Source organism: Rhinatrema bivittatum, chromosome 17, assembly GCF_901001135.1.
Source record: "Rhinatrema bivittatum chromosome 17, aRhiBiv1.1, whole genome shotgun sequence".
Classification (NCBI taxonomy): domain Eukaryota; kingdom Metazoa; phylum Chordata; class Amphibia; order Gymnophiona; family Rhinatrematidae; genus Rhinatrema; species Rhinatrema bivittatum.
The window spans coordinates 22,818,362-22,834,944 of record NC_042631.1 but is presented as its reverse complement, the minus strand read 5'-3'; the positions used below and the strand labels follow the sequence as shown (position 1 = coordinate 22,834,944).

Sequence of the window (16,583 nt, the reverse complement as noted above, 5' to 3'; positions counted from 1 at the left end):
TTAATTTTTGATGCACTGGGACATGAAGATAATTTTGGGAGCTCGGGCCTAGGCCTTGGTGCTAGGTCTCGGAGCTGGGCTTGGGCCTTGGCAGCAGGATTAGGTTTTAAGGCCAGGCTCCAGCACTGAGGTCAAACCTCATGGCCAGAGCTGGGGGCCCAGCACCAGGACCAAGCATCAGTGACAGGACTAGGCCTAAGCCTTGACACTGGGGTCAGGCCTCAGGTCTGAGTCCTAGTACAGGCTTAGACCTCAATGACAGGACTAGGCACTAGGCCTGGGACTTGGCCTTGGTGTCAGGCCAGCGCCAAGGTCTGGTGTCGTCGGAGGTCCATTTTATTTTTTAAGCAACAAATACAAAAATACTCAAAAATTTGGGGGTATTTTCATTGGAAGCTGTTTTCAGTTCATTGCTTTTGGAACAAACCAAAAATGGGCCTGATTCTGTTGCATTTTTTTTCATTCATTAAAAACAAATGCACATCCCTATTGTACATGTAAGTGCACTTTGAAAATTCAGGCTAAATTCTGTGAGTACTTTCTACTTGCAGATTTTAGCTCTACCTGTGTACCGTCATAAAATTATCCTTTATATACATAATCATTGCTTATGTGCTTAAAATCAAATTTATGTGTGTGAAATAAACTACTGAAACAAATGAAGATGCATGCACATCCCTTAGATCATGCGTTCTCGACTATAAGACTCCTTTTCTTGCCTTTTTTGGTATTTTCTTTTCTGATACCATATCCCACTTGACACAATCCTGTGCCTCTCTCATTCTTTGTAGGTTTGCTGGTGAAGATATCCATTGTTGCTTGTCAGATGAAACTTTGGGAATGGTTTCCTTAGGATTTTTTTTTTTTATCATTTTTCATCCTCTCCATGCCATGCTGGTCCTTTGGTTAGAGGAGGGGCAGGAAGTGGAGGAACAGTCTCCTTGTGCCACCAGGAACAGTGGCCTTTTCAATCTGGCAGAACCCTAGCTACGTCCCATTCTAAAACCCAGATGTTGAGCCATGATCCTAGAGGGCAAGGAATTTTTGTTAAATATCTGTAAGATTTTTACATGTTGTTGTTCCATTTACTCTAAATGTGCTAAATACTGGGTAGTGCTGTGCATGTCAGAAGAGATATTAGTAGAAGTGTGGCATATGAAGGACAGGTGTAAATAAACTAAACAGGTTTTAAAAGTGCTTTGCGTGCCGAAGCTGGGAGATATAGGTGTAATTCGGTTCGGTGTGTACGAACCGCGTCAGTACGATCGTATCTCCTGGTGCACGCACAAATCAAAAAGTTCAAGAAAGGGGCAAGGCATGGGCAGACCGAGCTTTTAACATGAAGACTCTGCGTTAAGTATTTGCGCACACAAGCGTGGTGGGGTCTCCTACTGCGTAACTTTACTTCTGCTATGGATGGCGTGAAAGTAATAAAATAACAAAAACCAGGCTAGTCAGCGGGGTTTTAAGGGTCGGAGCTAATAGGGTAAAAGGGAGGCAAGTTAGCTAGGGGGTTTAGGAAGGCCTTTACTGGGGTGAACTGGGAATGAACTGGGGAAATAGGTAATTGCGTCGGCACACGTACCTACTAAAATCCCCCCACTTACTCGATTGAGGCGGCATTTGCACACACATGTGCGTGTCGATATAAAGTCATATGCATATATACGTGCATAAAACTGATTTTATAATATGTGCACATTCATGCGCGTATACTATAAAATCCCAGTGTCCATGTGCGCGAGCTGGCAAACATGCACATATGTGCACATGCACACAGGTCTTAAAATTCACCTCATAATGTATAGTACTGCTTTAGATAATTTTCTAATGGATTTTGGCATATAAAGTGTTACCGTTTCCTGTACCGGCAGATTTTCCCGAGGTACCCGAGGTCCGCGTGATTCCGCATCCGGCACCCCTGTTCCCGCGACGCCAGCAGCGCGTCCGCCCCGCTCGGGCTCAGCGTTCTCCGAGGACGTCTGTTAATCATCCCCGACGCCGGAGGCAAGTCTCGCGCGAATCGCGCCTCGGACACGCCCCCTAACGTCAGACGCCAACCAGCTTCAGTTTTGCGCGGGAAGGGATTGAGATTTAAGGAGAGCTCCTTCCTGAGTTCGCTTCGATCACAGTGTGATTGGGGAGTGTTCTTGCTGCTTTCCGTGCCTGTTGCTTCAGCTCCTGACCTGGACTGTCTTATCGGATCTCTGCCTGCCTACTGGACCTATTTGCCTTGGTTCTTCTGTTTGCTGCCTGCCCTGACCAGGACTGTCTTATTGGATTACTCTGCCTGCTGCCTGCCTACTGGATTTGTTTGCCTTGGTTCTTCTGTTTGCTGCCTGCCCTGACCTGGACTACCTAATTGGACCTCTCTGTCTGCTACCTGCCCGGACTTGGACGGTCCGATTGGATTACTCTACAGACTGCATCCTCAGGATTGTCCCTCCTTGCTCCCTGAGAGGGTGACCTTCAGTTCCTGTGCTTCCCGGTCTCAAGGTAAGCGGTCTCGACCTAGGTTCCACTCGACCTAGGTTCCACTTAACCTGAGTTAACCTGAGTTAACCTGTACTACCTACAGAAAATACTGCTTTTAAAAACTGTCTAACTGATACGCACATAAAAGTATGCAGTTATGCACTGTATACATGTACTTTTAAACAACCAGGGTGAAGTCTGGGTAGAGTTAGAATTCATATGAATACTTCTTGCTTTTAAAAAGTATGCACATAAATTCTCTTGGCAAAAGTATATGCACCAAATAGTGGGGCAGATTTTCAAAGGGTTACGTGCGTAACCCCGAAAACCCGCTCCTGCGTGCGCTGAGCCTATTTTGCATAGGCTCGGCAACACTCACAAGCCCTGGAACGCGCGCATGTCCCAGGGCTTTCAAAAAGGGGCGGGAAGGGGGTGGGGCATGGGCGGGGCCAGAGCCTCCAGGCACAGCGCTTGCATGTTATAAAATTGGGTGCAGATTTGTGCGTGCCGGGCTCGGCGCGAGCAAGCGGATGCCCAATAGTGCACCTTGCGCGCGTCAAGCCCTTGGGGAGCCCTCCTGACTTTCCCCGTTCCCTCCAAGGCTACTCCAAAATCGAAGCAGCCTCGGAGGGAACTTTCCTTCCGCCCCACCTTCTCCTCCCCTCCCCTACCTAACCCGCACCCCCAGCCCTACCTAAAACCCCCCCATATCTTTATTTTATAAGTTGCGCCTGCCTCTGGGCAGGCGTAGGTTATGCGCATTGTGCGCCTGCCTTCCGGGCACAGCGTCAAATGGCTGCTGTGCCTGGAAGCTCTGCCCCGCCCATTCCCCACCCCTTTTTTCAAGCTCCAGGACCTACACATGTCCCGGGGCTTTATGCGCGCCGCCGGGCCTTTTGAAAGTAGGCCCGGCATGCGGAACCCCCCTATGAGCATAAATCCTTGAAAATCTGCCCCTATATGCGTGGAATTTCATAAAATAGGTGGAGAGAGTGTGTGTTTTCCTGCATTACAAATATATACCCATACTTCCGGGGCAGAAAAAGGCTCCCACCACACAGTTTATAAAATACTAGCATAAATCTCCACGGGCCTACATTCAGTAAATGCTCATTTGGAGGTGAATTTTAAAAGCCCGGCACGCACCAAAATCGGGGGACGCACACGCATGTAGGACATGCGCGCGCACTCAGCATAATATTAAAAGCCACCTACATGCGCGCGCGTCTCCCGATGCATGAACATCTTACTCCACTTCAAAAAGGGGCGTGGTTTGAGCTGGGCGTGGCCACTCCAGGGCAGGGCCAAGAGATGTGCCTACAAATGCTTATCTGCCTGGGCACATGCCCAGGTCCAGTGCCGCTTACCTTTACATCTGCTATGGAGGAGATGTAAGTATTAAAAAAAAACCAAAAAAAAAAAACCCCCCCCAGCCATCCCCGAGGGGTTTAGAGGGTATGGAGTAACTGGGGGGGGGGGGGGGAGGAGGGCTGCAGGCTATTAAACCAAGGGTGTTTATAGGACCTAACTCTGCACTGAGTGAACTGGTGGATGAACGGGTGAAGCTGGTCATGGTGTGGGACGAGTGCTGGTTATAACATTCCCCCACTGACACGGCTCAAATCCAGATGTGCGTGGCTGTGCATGCCCACTTGCAAAATAGGGTGCACACATACATGTTCCCAGGCTATTTTATAACATATGTGCTTATTAGGGATGTGCGAAGTGGGCTTCGTTTTTGGCCCACTGCGGGAAATCTCGTATTTCCTGCGGTTCAGGCCTTTAAAATTTGGGGGAGACCCGAATTTTGGTTTAGTGCGCACTAACAGGGTTAGTGCGCACTAACTCCCTGTTAGTGCTCACTAAACTCGAAACTAATTTTTCCCGAAATTTTGGAAAAAATTCCTTTGGGTTTCAGGCTCCCTGATCCAGGACGAATGCACATCCCTAGTGCATATGTGCATGTATGCTATAAAATAGCAGCAACCCTGGATGAGCGCCAATGTGAACCCGAGTGCCCCTTTGAAAGTTACCTTTACCTTTATTCATATTCTGAATCGCCTAAACAATACACTAGGTGATGTTGTACATGTCAACAAGCATAAAAGTAATTAACAAACAATCACTGACACACAAAATACGACCTTGTACATTGGTTATATCACCACCTTGGTGTACTTTTTGCATTTATGAAGGCAATTTGAAATACAACAGGGAGCACAATATCTTTCCAATTCATAGTCATTAACAAATGTGGATTTAGTAATGTACCTTTGTTTTTCAGATATCCATATAGATTTAGCTCTTGAGGACAGGGAATTATTGTACCTGCATTTAAAAATGTTATAAGCTTTCTTGAGCGTTACTTGAAAAAAGACAGACTAAAACTCCACATTTCCCTTCCTTTTTCTTTTGTTTCATTTTTTTTAACCTGCATTTCATGTTCCAAGAGAAAAAAAAAATAATTGGTATTTCAGAAGGGATTGAGCGCCAGCTGCAGAGCAGCAGGATAGTGTGGGTTCTCATTCGCACGTATCAAATATACAAAATACATACACGCAAGCACCTAGAGAGAGATACAGATATAGACCCAGATGCACGATGACGCACGTGTCCTCTCTGAAAATTAGCGGGACCACATGCGCTGTAGCGTGCAAGCAGGAAGCGGGTATAAATGTTCACGCAAGCATTTCTGCACGTAGCTTTTGAAAATCGAAAGCGCCACGCATAAATTGATTTCCCCGCCCCAACTCCAACCCTAGAATGCCTCCATTCAGGTTCACACAAAAAATTGCTTCCTCGCTTTTTTCAGGAGTCCACCCCTCTTCCCCGGGGTAATTTTCAAAAAAGCCCATTTATACAAACCGAGCTGCATTTTACATGCATAGCCGTAAATTGCTTTTGAAAATTACCCCCAAAAAGTCCACCTGCATGTGTGTGTGTGTGTGTACATATAGTACTATATTTTGTTTAAAAAAAAAAAAAAAAGCCACTCTGTAACTTGCTAGTAGAACAACACATCAACAACTGTTAGAGCTGACTTGAAGGTTAAATATTAGGAAGGAATCCAATTTTTCTTGTCTATTCAGCTCAGCGGTGTGTTAGATTGCGGCTGGAGTGTGCTTATGGAGTGTGGGATTCGAAGTCGGGCTAATCAATCCCCGCTGCTTCATTCTCAGGTTCTTCTCATATCAGGTCTCTGCCCTCGGGCAGCCTTCAGTTTTCCGAAAGCCAATTCCATACAAATAAAAATTGCGACCTGCAGCTAGAGGGTGAAGCTGAGTTTTTTTTCCCCCCTCCTTGTGATTAATCTCTTCTTGGGTGGCTTTTAGAAAAAAAAAAAAAAACCAATGCAGGCTGTAGCCTGGTGAAAGAGTTTTTCTATTGAATGAGTCCAGTGCGCTGGAGTCAGCTTATCAAACGAAAGAATTCATTTTTTTTTTTCCCCAGCACCTCATGTTGACATTGAGAAAATGAACTATCAAACACTATGATTAAACTTCAGCTGCCATAATTGTCGTCCAAACAACTGCATGGTGGAACTGAAAAGCACTTTTTCATTTTTTTTTTTAACCAGCTCTGTATGATTCACCAATAATATTCTGTTTAAAAGGTTGTTGCTGCTAGCAAGAGAAACAAGGCTTGAAATTAACTTTTTCCAATCCATAGACAAAATTAAACATAGGTATTGGAGTCACACACAAACCACAGTTAAATCTGATGCGCTTTAAATTTCATTTTCACTCAAGTTTGGCTGCCAAAAGGCAGCTTTGGGGTATTAAAATGTCAGAGCGTTTAAGTATTTGACGAAACCGGAGAAGATGAGGCTGGCATTTATGCTCCTTCTTAGAGACAGGAGTGAAAGGAAGAGGTAACCTCTGATCAGTCAAAGACAAAAAAAAAAACAAAACAAAAGGAAGAGGTATATCCACTAAATATATTCCTTAAAAAAAAATCATTTATGACAGACTTGGCCTATGCAGAACAAAATGTAAAATCTGATTACCATGTATAGTTATTCATCACCCTGTTCAGTCTTCTGGCCTTAATGCCGTCAATCAGGCTAGATTTAATTAGAAGCAAAATATAATATCTACTATAGTAATACTATACTATAGTAATTCTTTTTTTTTTTTTTCTCATAAGGGACAGTTATGGGAATGATGCAAATATGCTTTTCAGTTTCAATGACAAACGTGAGATATAAGTTGTCTCCTTATGGGAAGCACTGCAGGCACGGTACTGGCCCAGTTAATGCGCCCCCCCCAACGTGGTGAGCAGGTTTGTGAGAAGGTTGCAGAAATCCAGCCGGCTGCCTCGGCAGAGTATAGGGGCACACCCGGAAAGGGCACGGTCCCTATCGTACGGAGGACACGGCGTATATAAAATTAATCTGCGCGAGCTAACCTTTCAAGGGTGAATATTCAGAGCTGTTTATGTGCATAAAACACTGGTTTCTGAATGTAAATGGCGGGTTATAAAAATCGCCCAAGGTTTGTGTCCATAAAAATGGGCAGGTGGCCCATTTTCGCAAGCACTTTTAATGCATGCAGAAAAAAAAAAAAAAAAAGAGGCATTCCGGGGGAAAAGGTTGGGGTGACGTTTGGATTACTAGCAACGGTAACATGGAATAGACTTAGTTTTTGGGTACTCGCCAGTTTCTTATGGCCTGGATTGGCCACTGTTGGAAACAGGATGCTGGGCTTGATGGACCCTTGGTCTGACCCAGTATGGCATGTTCTCATGTTCCTATCTGCGTACTTTTGATTTTTAACGAGTATACATGGAAATTCACCTGCACAAGTTAAGCATTACATGAGGCTGTGCATGTTCTCTTGCATAGTTTTTAAAGCAAATTTATGAATGTAGGTTTGCTTTGAAAGTTGGTGTAACCTTTGCACATTGCTGTCACATAAGTTACCAATGATATTGCAAAGTTACCGTCCCTAAGACATTTTTGTATGTATGGACATGGGTTGACTACAGCGGAACTCTAACTGTGAAGGAGGAGGATAGACGTCAACTTGGGTATTGTGGTATTGCGCCAGGAGTGAAATTGGGCAGACTTGATGGGCTTTACGGTCTATATCTGCCATCATAGTCTATATTTGCACAATGGAGCATAGGAGAGAAATGGAGTTAAAAAAAAAAAAGGCACAGGGGGTGTGCATTATATTTTAAACGAAATGAAAAATGTGACGAAAAACACGTTTCGTAAAAAAAAAATAAAATGGAAAAAAAAGTTTTTGTTGACTTTCGTTTTGAGAAAGTAAATTAAAAAAAAAAAAAAAAAATCCAAAGATGCAAAATTTTAAAACCATACAACAAAATTGTACTCGCCTCAGGCCAGCAATTGTTGTTTTCAACCAGGAAGCAGCAGAGAAGGGAGTGCCTCGGGCTTGCTTCTTCTGCTTACTACATTGGAGATCTCCACAGAAAGAGTAAGTGTGGTCCAGGGACGAGGATGGAAGGGGATGGTCGTTCTTAGTTTTTTTTTCTTTTCTTTTTTTTTTTTAATTTCACTGTTCATTTTGGTTCAGCAAACAAAACAAACAAAATATACTTAAATGAAGCCTAAAGGAAACGAGAATAAAAAAAACGCCTCCGAAATGAAAAAAAGAAATGAAACCACGTGCATCCCTACAAAGGCACGTATTTTCTTAAAAGGTGAATTTTAAAAGCCCTGCGCACGCCAAAGCCGGGAGCTAAGTGCTCAAGTTGGACCGCAGTGCGCCCAGCGGATTTCAAAAGCCACCTGCGTACGCGCGCACGCGCCACTGTACGCACAAATGAAAAGTTCAAAAGAGGGGCGTGGCATGGGCGATCCTGGATTTTAACTTGAACTTGGCCCGTAATTACTTACGTGCTCAGGTGCACGCTGGGGTCCCCCCCTGCCTTGTAATTTTACTTCTTCTACGATAACTTGTTAAGTAATAAAATAAAGATTAAGATCGGCAGGGTTTTAAGGGTCAGGGCTAGCAGGGGAGAAGGGAAGCTATTAAACTACGGTGGGGGAGGGGGGTTGGATGTCCTATCCCTTACCTGGGTGAACTGGCGGCAAACTGGGAAAAGTGGCGAATGCATCAGCGTGCGTGCCTTTTAAAATCCCCCTGCTTACGCGGTAGAAGCGGCATTTGCGCAAAGGTGCGCGCATCCACTTAAAATTGCGTGCGCATTTGCGTGCGGTGAGGCTGTTTTATAACATGCGCGCATAAACACGCTTGTGTTATAAAATGGCTGTGTCCCTGGGCGAGGGCCAATGAACGCCCACGCGCCTGTTTAAAAGTTACTGTCCTGGAATCCAACATATCAGTAGATAGCCTAGAAACGTCCTTCTATGCACCATGGAGTGAATTTTCAAAATCACATGCGGGCCTAAAATGCTGTTTTACACGTTCATAGGCCTTTTAAAAAAATTACTCCAGGGGTTTAAGACTGAAAAGCACACATGGAAGCTATTTTGCTCGTATACTTAAAAGAGTATACGTAAGTACTCGTAAGTACTTAAAAGAGGCTATTCCCGGGGGGGGGAATGGTAGGGCAGGAAAACCAGCTAAGCCCGTACTTTCTAAAACTGGAAGCGTGCACGTAAATGCGCACGAGAACCTGTGCACCCGTTCCCATCCAAGTGTAAATGCGCATGCGTGCACTGTGCGGGGATTCGCGTGCACCCACCAGGGACGGTAACTTTCAAACGGGCGCACATGTGTTAACCCGCACCCGGGGACACTGCCGTTTTATAACGTACACGCCCATATGTGTGCATGTTATAAAATAGCCTGCCGTGTGCACATGTGCCATTTTTTTTAAGTGGGTGCGCGCAAGGGGGCACAAACGCCACCTCTATTGTGAAAATACGTGGATTTTAAAAGGGGTGCGTGCCAATGCTATTTCCAGTTCATCCCCAGTTCACCAGGTTGAGAGAGGTCCTCCAAAATCTCCAGTTTAATAGCTTTCACTCTCCCCAGCTAAACCGAACCCTTAAAACCCTGCAGATTTGCCTATTTTTCTTTATTTAACTTATGTCATCCATAGCAGACATATACTTACGCGGCTGGCGGCCTCGGGCGGCACAGGTTCTCATATTTATGCGCACATTTTAGCTTCGTGCCCATGCCCCGACCAGGCCAGGCCCATTCCTCGCTCCTTTGTGAAATCTTCTGAGACGTGTGCGCTCCGGTAGATACGCTTGTATCTCTGCAGCTTTTAAAAATCCGCTCGGCGCGCGGGAACCTGACACATTTGCGCATCCCCTAATTAATGCATACGCCGGGCTTTTCGAAATTCAACTTTAATTTTCCAAGAAGATTCGAAATCACAAGTTGACTTTGAAAACGAAGGCTGAGGCCCGTGTTTACAAAAGCGCTACGTTATAAAATTGGGCTCCCTATATATTTTTTTTCTTTTATGCAAAGATGCTATTTCATATTAATTACACATTTTGAGCACCAATTGCTAAGCTTTTTCCCCGTAGGCATGGAATGGAAGAAAAGGCTTAGTAAATCAAGCCTTTTATTATAACCAGATGATTGAATTCCCTTGTGAACTAGCCCAACCAGTTGTATATACGGCTAGCAGTGAGATAGACATCATAAATATCGAACACTAAATTTGAAAAGAAAAGGTAATATTTCTTAGAACTGAAGGTAGAGGTAGGCATCAGGGCAAAGAGAGTTTGCTCCAGCAGATTTTATTGAACATTGCAGGAGCTGAACAGTAGGACTTTGACACTGTTTTCGGTGAGGAGTTTTTCACGCACTCTCTCTACGATATAATCCTTAGTAGGCAGGGCTTGGAAACTGCAAGACAATGACCGTCCTTCCTTCTATTCCTGTACAATTATAGGACCAAAATCAATTCTGTAAACAGTCCTGCAAGAGAGGAGGGTAAAGCACAGAGGGGTAAATTTTAAGACATGCGCCCGCGCTACCCAGCGCGCACACGTGGACATGCGATTTTATAACTTGCGAGCGTGAAATCGGAGCGGCCTGTGAGAGAACTTCCCTTCCCCCCCTAGCCCTACTTTAACCCCCCCCCCCCCGACTCTTGTCTTACCTTTTGCACCTGCCTCCGGGCAGGCACAATTTGCACGCGCCGGCAGCCTGCTGGCACACGATCATCCGACACAGCAGCAATGGCCACCGTGTGGGAGGCCTCTGGCCCCGCCCCTGCCCCCGTTCTACCCCCGGGACTTACACGCATCCCAGGGCTTTACGTGCGTCACCGGGCCTTTAAAAGCCGCCCCATAATGTCTTTTTTTTTTTTTTTTTTTTCCTGCTTTTCTAAAAGACTTAAGAGGGCAATGTTGCCATCCAGCGTGCAGTCCTGCAACCTAATTTTCAAAGGATTAAGATGGGAACTTTCAAACGAGTGTGCATATATACGTGTGTCGGCGCGGGCCCAGAGGCGCGTCGGTTTCAGAACGAGCATGTGTCATATGGTTTTGCTGACTCGAGTTTTTGACTGCTTTGTGTTATTGTTCTGTCTGTTTGCTCCTTGTATTTTCCTCACTGATGCTTTGTATTTACAGTTTTTTTTTGTTTGTGTGTGTATTGATGTAATAATCCACTGAGAATTATAAATCAGCGGAATAAAAAATTAAATCAAATTAATAAGTGCACGCACGTACTGTAGGGAGATATCTCATGTTTACCACTGAATCAAATATGAATCATAATAAGCCAAGAAACTGACAGACCCCCAAGCACTTTTACCCAGGTGAACTTTAAAACTGCACTGTCTCAGTGGAAAATGAAGAACTTTTGCCCTGATTCACTGAAGAATAGCTCATCAGATCTGCCTGTTTGTAAACGTCTCTCCAAACAATAAAAGCAGACCGAGAGACAACAGCTTAAGCCCATGGATGAGTCAAGGCCAGCAAAGGTCAGAAAGACCCTCACCCTTGGGGGGGGGGTCAGAGACGGAGGTAATGGGGAGGGGGGAAGATGACCTGTAATATGGCAAAAGACCCTCCACCCACCATGAGGTTATGCATGAGATTATGCGTATTCCTCAGCCGGGAATTATAAGACGGGGGGACAAAGAAGAAGAAAAGGAAGGCGCAAACCCAGAGAGTGGATCCTGAGAGCGACCCTGAAACCTGTGCCGAAGAATCCCTGAAAGTGAAAGGGGGGACCAGAAGTGGACCAGCACTCCCTGCTATTGAGAAGGGAGAAGACTAAGTGTGGCCCGGAGACTGGAGAGATGAGGTGATTGCTCAGTTGCAGAAAGTGGGACAAAATCTGAGACGTGGAGGGGCAAGGGCACGCCCAGACAGCCCAGCAAGTACCAGAGCCAGGACCAAGCCCAGGACCAAGCCCAGGAAGCAAGTCCTTCCCTGCACACATTCTCCAGCTCTCCAGCCAGGGCCCACTTCAGAGGTGATTAGAGGTGTTGCCTGAAGTTGGAATCGGGTAAGTAAGTTAGGCATAGATGTTAATATATTAAGCAGGCTAAGGTTTATGGCATGTTTGTAACAACCCATGCTACAGGACTTTCTTTAGGGAAAACTGATGCTTAGTGTCCAGGATGTTAGAGACAGGAATTGTTATTTCCTAAATGTTATATCATACCAAATCTGATAAATAAAAGTCTATTTCTGGGGAGAATGCACATTGTCTTTTTCCTGACTTAGGATCGCAAGTAAGATGGGAGGGCAACTGGCAGTGACCTGTAGCAGACAGATCCCTGCACCCCTAAACTTGCTTACAGTATATGCGCACGTTATAAAATAGCCCTGGTGCGCCTAAGTGGGCTCCTAATTTTACAGGTGTGCACACACAGCCGCGTAATGTTGGCTTTGAGCTGCAGAAATGAGGGAATTTTATAACAGGCGCGCGTCCATGCCATGACCTGTTTTCACCAGTTTTTTCTACCAGTTTCCCAGTCTACTGCTAAGTCATACAAACCCTTCCTGGTTATTTAGCTTGCACTCCCCACAGGTGACCCAGAGCCCTCAAAGCCCTCACAGATGCTTGTAACTTTTTTTTTTTTTTTTAAACTTACATCTCCTCCAGTGTCCAGCTTTTAAAATTCACCTTTAAGGCGGTAATTTTCAAATGGGCGCGCATAGACACGTGTGCGTCGGTGTGTGCCCAGGGTCACGGAAATTTTAAAGCATGCGCACGCATACACGCAAATCGTATAAAACAGCCTAGGCGTGTGTACCTGTGCACCTCATTTTAAGCTTGTGCGCACCCTGCAGCCTAAGTCGGCCTGTATTGTATTACGTACACTTCCAGCTGAAGACCAGTTTCACCAGTTTGCCCACTGTTCTGCTAGGTTCTCCCAACCCCTCGATTCTTTAGCCTGCATCCCGCCCCCCCCCCCCCCCCCCCAGTCGTCCCAAATACCTCAAACATCTCACATATGCCTGTAATTTTATTTTTTTTTTTTTACTTACACCTTCTCTATAGCAGAAGTAAAGTTATACAGCACTGGACCTTCGTGCGCACCCAGGCTCATAGGTACTTGCATGCACGTCTTTTGGCCCCGCCCTGGAATGCCCATGCCCCGCCCACACCCCTTTTTTTTTGACTGATGCGAGATATTCGCACTTCTCCCCTTGTGCACGAATCTGCCCGGCTTATAAAATTGGTTGTGCAAGTGCTGTGGGAAAGAGAAGGGGCTCTTGTGGGCTTGATCAGGTCGGGAGAGAAAAAAACTGCAGGTGGGCATTTGATTTCCAAAAGCACGGATACTATTTTTCCTCTCTCTGCCGCCCACGCAAACACCAAGTGCAAAACACACGGCAGATTTTTTTTGGGGGGGGGGGGGGCTCATTCTTCACATTGGCTGCTTTTCCGAAGAGAATGGAGGGTAGATTTCTCCGAAAATTTGCCTAAAGTAAGACGCCCTAAAACCACTGCATGTGCTGTTTGAAAATTACTCTCTCCGTACCCTTCCCCCACGCATGACCTACCCGTACGCTGTCATTTTTTTTTAGCGACCGCATAGTTATGCCACAAGGTTTGTACTGATCTTCTGGGCTGACCGTAGGGGTTTTATTTTTTTTTTTTCCCATCCACCTAAAAGCAGTAGAAAACCGTTAGCGGGTCTCTCCCCCATCTGCTTTCTGCAGTTTCGTGCAAGCCGCATAATTTACTTCCAATCCGGTTAAGTAGGCGCCTTTAGCAATATCTGAAAAGGGTTCACGTTAATTGCCAGGCATTTTAAAGAAACGTACAGCACCAGGCTTCGCGCAGGCATGATCCCTCTTCAGGCGCCAGCACTGCAAGCATTTCTGCTCAAAAAAGCAATTACGTGTAAGATATTTCCCCTTCAACACTATCACTGCCCCCAAGTAAGTAACAATGTTCCTTTTAATTCTATCGACATGTTACAAAAAGAGGGCTAAGGCTCCACGTCTTGATTTTTTTTTTTTAACCTGTGTTTTTTGTTCTTCTACCTTATTGTGATGCCATGGGATAAACTTTCAAAGGCTCAGAGGCCGATTCAACGAATCCTGTTCTCACTTGGCATGCATACGAGAGTATTTTCGCATGCATGCTAAATAGCTCCTTGTCACTGGGGAGGAGGGAGGGGGTGTAATTTTATAATATCGTATATGTTCGCCAGTAAATACGCATATAGGAATGAATTTTCAAAGGGGCGTTTATCATAGCAATTTTCGAAAGCCCATTTACACACGTAAAACTTTTGAAAATTCGGTGAAATTTCAGAGGAGTTGCGTGCATTAAAAGTAAGAATTTTCAAAAGCCCATTCATGCATGGAAATTCTATTTACACACACAAAATGTTTTGAAAGTTACTTGCATAAGTTGCACCAATTTTCAGAGTGGACTGACATGCATAAGTCCACTATGCAAACTATCCCAGCAACATGACCTGCACACAATTACACCTGCTAAAATACACGCAGAGAATTTTGGGGGGAAACGTACACACATAAAGGTGAATTTTAAAACCCAGGTGTGTGCCAAGATCGGGAGAGGCGTGCACAAGTCGGGTTTGTATGCACAGGCCCAATTTTAAAAGCCGCACACATGCACGCGTCTCTCCCGCTGTGCGCACATCTCACTCTATTTCTAAAAGGGGTGTGGGCATTTTGGGCATGGCCAAAAAACATGCCAGGAAATACTTACGCACCCCGGCACGAGCCCAGGTCCAATGTCACGTAAGTTTTATTTCTGCTATGGAGGACGTACAAGTTAAATAAATAATAAATAAATAAATAAATAGCCATTGCTAATGAGTTTAAATGGACTGGGGTAAGTGTTGGCCATGCAGATTATTAAACCAGGGGGGTTTGAAGGACCTAGCTCTTAACTGGGCAAACTGGTGAAACTGGCAATGGCGTGGACCCGAGCCCATTATAAAATACCTTGACTTACATAGTAGAATTGGAATTTGTGTGCCCATTTAAAATCGGGTTCACACGTGTGCGTGCATCCCGTGCATTTTATAATGTATCTCCCACTACGTGAACATCTCAAAACTTTGCAGACAGGGGCGGCATGTGGGCATGGGCATTTCAGGGTGTGCCCATAAATACTTATGCGCCTGGAGAAACCCAGGTCCAGCGGCATGTAAGTTTACTTCTGCTAGCTTAAAATAAATAAATAAATAAAAAATAGCCATAACTGAGGTGATTTAAGGGTCTGGGGTAACTGGGTGGAGTGAAGGCTATTAAACTGGGGGGGAGGGGGGGTTGGAGGACCTAGAAATTAACTGGGCAAACTGGTGGACGAACTGTTGAAACTGGCAAGGGAGTGGCTGCGTGTCCCTTTTTTTGAAAATTCCCCGACTTCCGCAGTAGATGCGGGGTTTACACGTATAGGCGCACGCCCACTGAAAACTGAACGCACGTTTGTGCGCGGTCAGGCTATTTAATATCATGCAACATGCACACGCGTAAGTTATAAAATAGCCGCGGATATGCGCATCAATAGCTACTATAGGAATACTGAAGAAAGCAGGCACAAACAAAATCAGAATAACCCTATAGCGTGAAATCATGGTGCATGGTAGTCTGTTATATATATATATATATATATATATATATATATATATATATATATATATATATATATATATATATATATATATATATATATATATATATATATATATATTTATCAAAAAAACCCCAACGTGATACCGTTGGAGACTACTAGCACTTTTTACTTGTACTCAACCAACTTATAAAACCCCACAATGTTTTTGTTATTAACACATTTATTAATTTTTTATTAGTGTAATAACACTCACTTTACATATATTAATACAAAATTACAAAATTATATCAAATACATGACTATTACACACATTAAAAAATCCTAAAAGTCCAACAGTTATTCACCCTCAATTTTCTCCTAACTACTAAACTCAATCTCACCCTCAGTGGACTTACATATACTCTGTGATGTTATACTTGGTCTTCTGTAACAAATCGACCACTAAACTATTAAACATTTTATCTGCATAGCTTAATTGCTATGCCCATCAATCTTAACACAATTTAGTGGTATGTTCTAGTTTGAAGATTCCATCTTCCATCCCGACAAGGGCCTTGTTTCGCCAATGTTGGCTTCTTCAGGGGACTACTTGTATAGAGACCAAACATCAACAAAACCAATGTCTTCTATTTCATATATCTGAAAAGCACACAACTATGTTAAAACAAATCTATTACCCACAATGCTCCTCCCACCCCTCCATAATCATATAATTACCCAATCCTCAACAATATTCAAACATCTTCTTTACCCCTATTTTGTCAACAATATTCAAAAATACTTTGTGATGTTTCATTAATAATTACAATAGAAACCCTGATATTTGAAAATTCTAACCTGATACCCACTCCTGCCTAATCTGAAAGGAGTGGATTCAGACCAACACATCCAATTCACTCCGGCTAAATAGCTCCAGATTTTAATTAAAAAACTACCGAACATGAATGTGATCCTACAAAGCATTTTCAAAGGAATTTTCTTTTATTCAATTAAATCCTCATCTTTAAAACCATCTTCAAAATTAAATCGATTCTAAAAATTATCTCAATATTTCTTTTAATCTGGCATCGTCTTCTAATGTTCCCCCAAAAAGACTGATAGAACCTTACCTTTATCTCTTCACCAGCTCCT

General features: G+C 44.2%; 1 long non-coding RNA gene across 2 annotated transcripts in view; it reads left to right on the top strand.

The window, feature by feature from the left end:
- LOC115079556 overlaps nucleotides 1–16,583 on the top strand; it is a 291,802-nt gene that overhangs the window by 28,274 nt on the left and 246,945 nt on the right. For both annotated transcript variants that reach the window (XR_003853321.1, XR_003853322.1), the window contains exon 2: nucleotides 1,875–2,496. This is a non-coding gene — a long non-coding RNA (uncharacterized LOC115079556). The remainder of the gene's footprint in view (nucleotides 1–1,874; nucleotides 2,497–16,583) is intronic.